This window comes from Apodemus sylvaticus, chromosome 4 (genome assembly GCF_947179515.1).
Source record: "Apodemus sylvaticus chromosome 4, mApoSyl1.1, whole genome shotgun sequence".
In the NCBI taxonomy this organism is placed as follows: domain Eukaryota; kingdom Metazoa; phylum Chordata; class Mammalia; order Rodentia; family Muridae; genus Apodemus; species Apodemus sylvaticus.
Genome location: NC_067475.1, coordinates 129,983,075 through 129,992,686, shown reverse-complemented (window position 1 = coordinate 129,992,686; position 9,612 = coordinate 129,983,075). Strand labels below are relative to the sequence as shown.

At 40.1% G+C, this 9,612-nt stretch overlaps 1 pseudogene; it reads right to left on the bottom strand.

The window, feature by feature from the left end:
* Positions 1-4,108: 4,108 nt before the first annotated feature.
* LOC127682372 (60S ribosomal protein L31-like) lies at positions 4,109-4,484 on the bottom strand (annotated as a pseudogene).
* Between the last annotated feature and the right edge of the window lie 5,128 nt (positions 4,485-9,612).

Below are 9,612 nucleotides of genomic sequence, written 5' to 3'. Positions count from 1 at the left end.
TGGTGTTTTGTGTGAGAAATTCTTATACAAGGATAGAGTTGATGCTTCTTAATCAAACACTATATATTAAAAATTCTTTCCAAGCATCATTGGTATCTTCTGAGCTGTATTTTTCCATGGTTGAAAAAGTGATGAAGTCTTTGGAAAGATTTATGCTAAATATTAATCACCTTACTGGAAAAGTGTGCAGAACAGGAGACTAAAATCAAGGGACTTTTTTTTAACTGATGAGAACATCTGTGCAGAAAGTAGAGAAACTGAGGAAAAGTTCACCTTAAAACTGTGAAGTACAGCGGAGATGTTCATCAACGCAGGAATAGGCAATAAAATTTGGTACTTAAAAAAATCAAGTCCAAGTGGATCAAAGACCTCAACATAAAACAAGATACACTAAATCTAATCTAAGAGAAGGTGTGGGGTCACTTTGAACACATTGGTGCATGAGAGCGCTCCATGAAAAGTACAGAAATAGCTCAGGCATAAAAATCAACAACTAGTAAACGAGACATCATAAAACTGAACTTTCTGTAAGGCAAAAGACACCAGCAATAGGACAAAATAGCAGCCTACCGAACGGGGAAACAATCTTGACAAAATACATCTGACTGAGGTCTAATATCCAATAGATATAAAGAACTCAAGAGGTTAGACACCAACAACCCAAATAAACCAATAAAAATGCAGTACACAGCTAAACAGTGACGTTTCAACAGAGGAACCCTGAATGACTGAGAAATACTTGAAGAAAATGCAAATTAAAACAACTCTAAGATTTTACCGTACACCCATCAGAATAGCTAAGATCAAAAATTCAAGTGACAGCACATGCTGGCAAGGATGTGGAGCAAAGGGAATACTTTTCCATTGCTGGTGGGAGTGCAAATTTGTACAACTACTCTGGAAGTCAATTTGGTAAGTTCTCAGAAATTCTACCTATCTTCAATTGCTGTAACTTCATAGAGAGAAACTCACCTAAGAACTTCTCAGCGTGTGTATTAGTCAGGGTTCTCTAGGGCCCAGAACGTATGGAATGTCTTTCTATATTGAGGGAACTTATTATAATGAGTTGCAGTCTGTAGTTCAACTCCCCAGCAATTTGTCAACTGTGATTTGGAAGACCAAAAATCTAGTAGTTGCTCAGTCCCACAAGGCTGGTTGTTTCAGCTGGTCTACTGTAGAAATGGATTCCAACAGATGTGCTGACAAGTAAATGCAAGCAGGAAAAGAAGAGTGAATCTTCCTTCTTCCAATGTTCTTATGTAGGTCTCCAGCAGAAGATATGGCCCAGATTAAAGGTATATACCACCACGCCTGGATATGGGACTTTGTCCCAGGCTGACCTTGACCTCAGAGATCTCCCTGTCTTAGTGTCCTGGGATTAAAGGTGTGTACCACCTTGCCTAGCCCTAAGCTTTTTATATCACTGTGCCACAAGATCTCCAAGTCAAGATCCAGGTCAGAATCTTTTGTCTTCTAGCCTCAAGATCTAGAGTACAGGTGTGCCCTCCAATTCTGGATTGTAGTTCATTTCAGATATAGTCAAGTTGAACACCAGGGATAGTAACTACAGGGTATTCCATCTGCTTCGTGCCCCTTCCTTAGGGGCTTCTCCTGCATTGAGCCACTGCTACTAATCCACTTTTGCTGATTGGACTGGACTGTCCCTACTGATTCGTGTTTGATGTTTTGGATTGGACTGCTGATATCCTGACAACAAAGATTGGAATTGCTCCCCAAAACTCCTTTTAAATAGGTCCAAGCCCCTGTGTCCCATTAACCTTTCTTTTCCCCTACTTCTGGTAAGTGGTCTAGAAAAGAGATTGAAGAATTTAAGAACCCTTGTTAAAGTAGCTTTTGAAAAATCTAAGCCTACAGCCTGACTTGATTTTAAAAAAATGGTTCTTCAGTCACTAATGGTGAAGCTATAAGACAAACTCAGTATGTAAAATGCCAATTCTCAAGGCTGTAATGATTTCATGACTTTATTCATCTAGAGGAATAAATGGAGCTATGAAATACTTGTCTCTATTAATGAGATACAGATATTTTTTGTACTGATATATTGCATTGTTGTCTGTAAAGCTGCAAAATTATAATTAATTCAGTGAACGTTTGTTTCCAAGCATGATGGCTTTGTTCACTTGGACTCTAAACTTAACACTTAAAAGTTAGAAAATAGTTACAAAAAATTCATCGTCCTTAGGAAATACAAATTAATTAATTCCTATGCTGAGATAAAACATGGAAGTGGAATGTTAAGTGAGAACTTTTAATTATGTTTTCCTTATGGACTGAAAAGATGTTCAACACATAAGGGTGTTTGTTGCCAAAGTCAGTGACCTGAGTTCAATCCCTGAACGGATCAGGTGGAGGAAGAGAACTGAGGCAGACACTTGAGAGGACATGTCATAGTTAGAAAGTATAAGAGTATAAGTATAACCCAACAGGCAGTGAAAAAGCTCTTGCATTGACTGACCTTGCAACACTTCCCTGGTCTGTGCTGACGATATTTTCACATTGGTACACCTTGAAAGGCTTTGCTGGTCTTTGACAATTTTCACTTGTCATGACTTCATAGAGAGAGAGATGCACAAGAACTTCTGTTATTTTGGCTGCTCCTTGCTACTGGTTTGTATGCTTTGGTTTGCATAGAGAGGGGGATATTTAAATTTTATTTTACAGTGTGTGTGTGTGTGTGTGTGTGTGTGTGTGCCTTTGTGTCTGTCTGTACATTTGGCTGGTTGGACTTCAGTTATAACATAGGGAAAAGCAAAAGTCATAGATGAAAATGGCTAGGAAGATAATGGAGAATTCTCCCTCTTTCCCTCTCCCCTTCTCTCCATCTCTCTCTTTTTCTCCTTTATACCCTTTATTACCTCTCCCCCTCTCTCTTCTTCTCTTCCTCTCCCTTTCTCTCTCCCTCCCTTTCTCTTCCTCCCTCATGCCTTCCCTTTCCCAGTCCTTTCTCCCTCCCTTCCCTCCCCTGTGTGTGTGTGTGTTTGTGTGTGTGTGCATACACACTTGTATATGCACACATGTGCAGAAGTCAGTGTGTAATCTTTCCTGTTGTTTCTCAAGCGATTGCTACACTTCCATTCCCTATTATTTATATATTTTTGACAGGGTCTCACCAAATAAGGTGGACTGACTGGCCACTGAGCCCTCAGGATCTACCTGTTTCTGCCTCCCTAATGCTGCAATAATAGGCACAAGTCACCCCCCCCCCCCCCTTGTTTTACATGAGATCTGGGGATTGAACTCAGGCCCTCCTGCTTGCTTTTACAGACTGAGCCATCTCCTAAGTTTGTTTTTGTTTGTGAGTGGCAGAAGCTCACAGGAAGCTTGAGTGGGGATTCAGTGGCATCCAGGTGATCTGAGGGTTGATTCCGTTACAGTTTCCCTTCTTGCCTATTGCTGTTGGCTTTTGTGCATGTTTACAGGAGAACATGACTGCCCAGCTGCTGACTTGCCTGCCCATGTGTACAGTATCAACACAACACAGAAGTTTGAAGCAGAAACAGAAAGATTTTTAAAGCAAGATCTTTCCACATGGGGTTTCCCTGATAGAAACTTCAGACTCTTAGAGGCTGAACTTTAGAAATTCTTTCCTGAAAAATTCTCAGTGTTGTCACTTAAAGATTCCAGCTCATTCATCAAGTATCTTGGAGCCATTTAATATACAAAAAACGGGCCTTGGTGATTTTTCAACATTTTTGTTGTTAAAAAGATATTGTGGTTATTATTAATCATTCTTACATCAGTGTGATGTTCTGCCAGTGGCTTTTTTTTGGTGAGATTAGAGTGGATTAATACTTTTCTTGTTTTCATGTACTGGACTTTTTAACATTTTAGCCATTCCTATTTACAAAATTGAACATCATTTTTGCCCTAACAAGAGGATAGAGCATTATAAGCCCTAAATTTCATATTGATTTAGAATTTTGACTTATAAATCTGAAGGAGGTGACTTGGGTGAGGTGGTGTCATTTACATTTTTCTTCAACTGAATCTCACACAAAACTGGGTTCTTTCTACCCATTTCTCAGTCCATACTCTTTTATTTTTGTGGGGAGAGACAGCTCTGCAACTTTACTTGACATTCAGCAGGTTAGTTCTCAGCTACATTGACCATCTGTAGATTTTTGAATGTGGTAACAGGCCCCTAAGTTACCAATGTGTAGAGCTTATTTGATGAATCCTTATCTCCATTGCGCTTTCTGGACAAACATACTCGGATACAATACAGAACATTCCTTATTCCCTTGGCCCAGATGGCTTTCTCGAGCCTGATGTCAATTCCTACGTCTGGAGTCACCATCTCCTTCATGGCAAATTTCTAGACTTCTGAGTGCCCAAGGGGCATGCTTTTTGAAGCCCACTCCATGGATGTGCTTGTGAATGTTGACTGTGTATTCTCAGGTCACCATCTCATTGATGGTAGAACATACATTCCTCTTCTCGCCATACTTCTTTGTGGGAGTCATTCTGCTGGGCCCAAGTTCTCAAGACATACTCTTATCTGAAGCAGGCACAGGTCACTTTTATCATCTAGTCAGTTGTCTTTCATTATATCGCAATGTCCCATGGTCCCCACTCTGCACACAGCATCTCGGGCCAGGGATGTGACTTTCCTCTGACTGTATCATCATGCTGTGCACCTTCTAAGCAGCCAGCTCCACTGAAGCAGGAGTTTGAATCTTGGTTTTATAATTTCTTTACGTTTTAATTTTTGTGCTTTCACTGAATGAGCAAAATTTCCGTAGACAAGCACTTCAGAAGCATTAATGGTATAATGTTGTTGATGGATAGTTTAGGGTGTTTTATATACTAGAGCAGTTTTTAATCTTCCTCGTGTTGTGCTGACCACAACCATAAGATTATTTTCATTGCTGCTTCATAACTGTAATTTTGCTACCATTATGAAACATAATGTAATTATCTGTTTTTCAATAGTTTAGGTGACCCTGGTGAAAGACCTTCAAAGGTATCTCGACCCACAGGTTGGGAACCACTGCCCTTGCTGCACGCTTCATTCACTGGATTTTACTGGCTTCCCTAGTTGGAACCTCATTCACTCCTGCTCCCCCTGGAGAACCCTCACCTAGCATCCCCACTGTTCAGAGTGTGCAAGGTGTGAAGATTCCTGTGCTGTGTGAACACACTTCTTCACATGCATTCAGTGACTCAGTACCTTTAATTTCCCCCCACCACACAGCGAGCGATACGCCTGCACATCACCCCAGTTTTCTCAAAGGTGTGAGTCCCCGCATTCTTTATATTTATTTTAAAACGATCTTCTTTGTTTTTTTTTAAAGCTTCTATTTATTTCATGTGTATGTGGGTGGAGGAGGGGACTTGCTACACTGCACTTGTGGAGGTCAGAGGATCTTACAGGAGTAGATTCTCTCCTTCCACAGTGTGGCTTCTGGGAAATCAAATAAACACAGCTCATCAGTATGGTGACAAACCCTTTATTTGCTGAGCCATCTTGCTGGCCTTGATACCCTGTTTAGATTCAAGGTCAATGGGGTATTTTAGGGCCTGCAAAATATGGAACTCGTAATTGCTGCATCTTCTCGCATTGGCAAGGTTGCTGTTTTTCCTGTCAGGATAACATCTTAATGCTTTTAGTTCCCGTGCAAAGGTCAGGGCTCTGTTCTGACACTTTTATACGTGTACCGTTACACTTCACTCCTACCAGTTTCTCTTACATTGTTCTCCTTTTTTTGCACCCAACCTAGTTCCTGTTTCAGCTTTCAGCTCTTGCCCATTGATATCAATTCTTAAGGGCAGACATTTTTAATGAGATGGAACCAGACTTTTTAAATCACATCATACTTTTTATGTGTCCAACTCTCATCCAATCCAATCCTCTAATTTACATTTATGAAACACAACCTTCCGTCCCTCTTTCTTACATTAAGAATTTCCTGCTATGGCTGGAACATGAACTGCCCCCACAGGCTCATGGGATTTCAACACTTGGACTCTCCCCCCCCCCCCCCTCTCTCTCTCTTGCGCCACCACCGCCTGGCAACACTTGGTCTTTATTTGGTGCTGTTTTCAAAGGTTGTAGAACCTTTAGGGGGTGGAGCCTCCTGGAGGAAGTGAGTCCATGGAGCCAGGCTGCTTCCTGACTGGACTGTAGGTGTAATGTGGTCACATGTCTCCCATGTCTGACTCCATGTTTTCCCCACCTTGATGGACTGCTAAACATTTTCTCATTCTTAGGTTGCTCCTTGTCCAGTATTTGGTTACAGTGAGTCTCTGAGACTGAAACACATGTTTTCTCCATGACAGTGTCCCCCTCTGCAGAATTCATCCTAGTTTCTCTGTGTAACTCTTGCACAAAGTCTCACAGAGAAGGATTCTTATCAGAGGGATGGAGTAATTGCAGTCTCATTGAATTTGTGACAAGAAGTCAAGATCTGGGTCACAGTTCTAGGAACAAATCCAAATTCCCACACATAATCTATCCTCTCATCCACAGGGAGCCTGCAGCCAGGAAACACAGCAATCCTGCATGGCCTGGGCGTGCCTTTCCAGACTTCTGCATGTAGATAAGCCCTTGTAGGGCAAGAAAGAACCAGAGGGACTAATGCGACAGAAACAAAAAAATCCAGATGAGGAAAAAGAACGTGAAAGAGAAAACAAACCTGTGAGGAAGAAGACAAGAATTTCAAAATAATTTTGAGAAAAATTTTACAATTTTTTTAATAACTTAATATCCAAGAGACATTCAATGTTCTTATTTTCTGGGATTTAAAACAAAAGATCATCTAGTTTTTGTAAACATTTATATATAAACCAGTGAGTATGTATATTTAAAAGATTTTATATTGTACTGGGTTAATACTATCCTCAGATAGAAAAACATTGCATACATGTTGGGAGGTAAAGTGCTTTCTAATTTATAGATCCATAAATATTCAAGCAGACACTGATAGAAAGTTTATGGTTTCCATTCTAGAGCTTCAGCCTGTATTAAACATTAAAACAGAAGTACACAGCTTACCAGCACAGATATCCGTTTCCCTTTGGCCTGGAATTCTTAACTGATTTAAGATAAAATAGATGGATTAGCAGCAGAACAGCCTAATAGATCCAGAACCAGGTTCTTGATTGCTGCTCACACTGGTGAGATCAGAGGTCTACAGACCACCAGTCCATCAGGAGAGGTGGAGAGAACATCAGACTGATGTCAATAGGAAGCTAGCATCTGCCACCAGTGGGAACTTGGTCACCATCTATTCCTCCCTGCACTGCAGGGGGTCAAAACCTGACCAAGGCTCTGGGGCTGGACTCACCCTCAGGTTCCAGAATGCCTCTAGGGTAGGAACACAAGACAGTCTGTGAATTCTGTGGAGGGAGCAGGGTCATCAGGTAAAGTCTAGTGCTATTGGGGGCCACTGTGCCAAGACCAAGAAAGGACCACATCCTGGGGCCTGCCATTTCCAACACCAAAGTCAGGTGGTCAAAAACCCAGGGATACGACATTGTCTTCTGGCCTCCATGGGCACTGTGTGCATACTTCATACACATAGCTAAAAGGAATATAGATACAGACACATAATTAAGAGTAATACAAAGAACTCAAGAAGTTAGAACCCAGGGAACCAAATAACCCTATTAAAAATGGGGTAGAGAGCTAAACAAAGAATTTTCACCTGAAGAAATTCAGATGGCCGAGAAGCACCCTGATAGTTGGTCACAAGACAGATATCAACAAATATAAGAAGATTGAAATAATCTCATGCCTCCTATCAGATCACTATGGAGTAAAAGTGGTCTTTAATAACAATAAAAACAACAGAAAGTCCACATACATATGGAAACTGAACAATACTCTACTCAATGATACCTTGGTCAAGGAAGAAATAAAGAAAGAAATGAACGATTTCTTAGAATTTAATGAAAATGAAGGCACAACATACACAAATCTATGGGACACAATGAAAGCAGTGCTAAGAGGAAAACTCATAGCTTTGAGTGCCTCCAAAAAGAAATTAGAGAGAGCATACACTGGAAGATTAACGGAACAACTGAAAGCCCTGGAGCAAAAAGAAGCTAATTCACCCAGGAGGAGAAGAAGACAGGAAATCATTAAACTCAGGGCTGAAATCAATCAAGTAGAAACCAAAAGAACCATACAAAGAATCAACAAAACCAAAAGCTGGTTCTTTGAAAAAATCAACACGATAGATAAACCCTTAGCCAGACTGACCAAAGGGCACAGAGAAAGTATCCAAATTAACAAAATTAGAAATGAACGGAGATATTACAACAGAAACCGAGGAAATTCAAAAAATCATCAGATCCTACTACAAAAACCTGTACTCAACACAACTGGAGAATCTGGAGGAAATGGACATTTTCTTAGACAGATACCAATTACCAAAATTAAACAAGGATCAAATAGACCATTTAAACAGACCCATAATCTCTGAAGAAATAGAAGGGGTCATAATAGGCTTCCAACCAAAAAAATCACAGGACCAGATGATTTCAGTGCAGAATTCCATCAGAACTTCAAAGAAGACTTAACACCAATACTCTTCAAACTTTTCCACCAAATAGAAACAGAAGGAACACTGCCCAACTCCTTCTTCGAAGCCACTATTACACTGATACCAAAACCACACAAAGACCCAACTAAGAAAGAGAATTTCAGGCCAATTGCCCTTATGAATATCGATGCAAAAATACTAAATACAATTCTTGCCCACCGAATCCAAGAACACATCAATTTCCCTTATGAATATCAATGCAAAAATACTAAATAAAATTCTTGCCCACCCAAGAACACATCAAAATGATCATCCACCATGATCAAGTGGGCTTCATTCCAGGGATGCAGGGATGATTCAACATAAGGAAATCCATAAATACTATCCACTACATAAACAAACTCAAAGAAAAAACCACATGATCATTTCATTAGATGTTGAAAAAGCATTTGACAAAATTCAGCATCCTTTCATGCTAAAAGTCTTGGAAAGGACAGGAATTCAAGGCCCATATCTAAACATAGTAAAAGCAATATACAGCAAACTGGTAGCCAACATCAAACTAAATAGAGAGAAACTTGAAGCAACCCCACTAAAATCAGGGACTAGACAAGGCTGCCCCCTCTCTCCATATCTTTTCAATATAGTTCTTGAAGTCCTAGCTAGAGCAATCAGACAACATAAGGAAGTCAAAGGGATACAAATTGGAAAGGAAGAAGTCAAACTATCACTATTTGCAGATGATATGATAGTATACTTAAGTGACACTAAAAACTCTATTAGAGAACTCCTACAGCTGATAAACAACTTCAGCAAAGTGGCTCGCTATAAAATCAACGCAAGCAAATCAGTAGCCTTTATATATTCAAAGGACAAGGAGACTAAGAAAGAAATTAGTGAAATGACTCCCTTCACAATAGATACAAACAGCATAAAGTATTTTGGGGTGAATCTAACCAAACAAGTGAAAGACATATATGACAAGAACTTCAGATCTCTGAAGGAGAAAATCGAAGAAGATCTCAGAAAATGGAAAAATCTTCCATGCTTGTGGATTGGCAGGATTAATATAGTTAAAATGGCCCTCTTGCCAAAGGCAATCTAC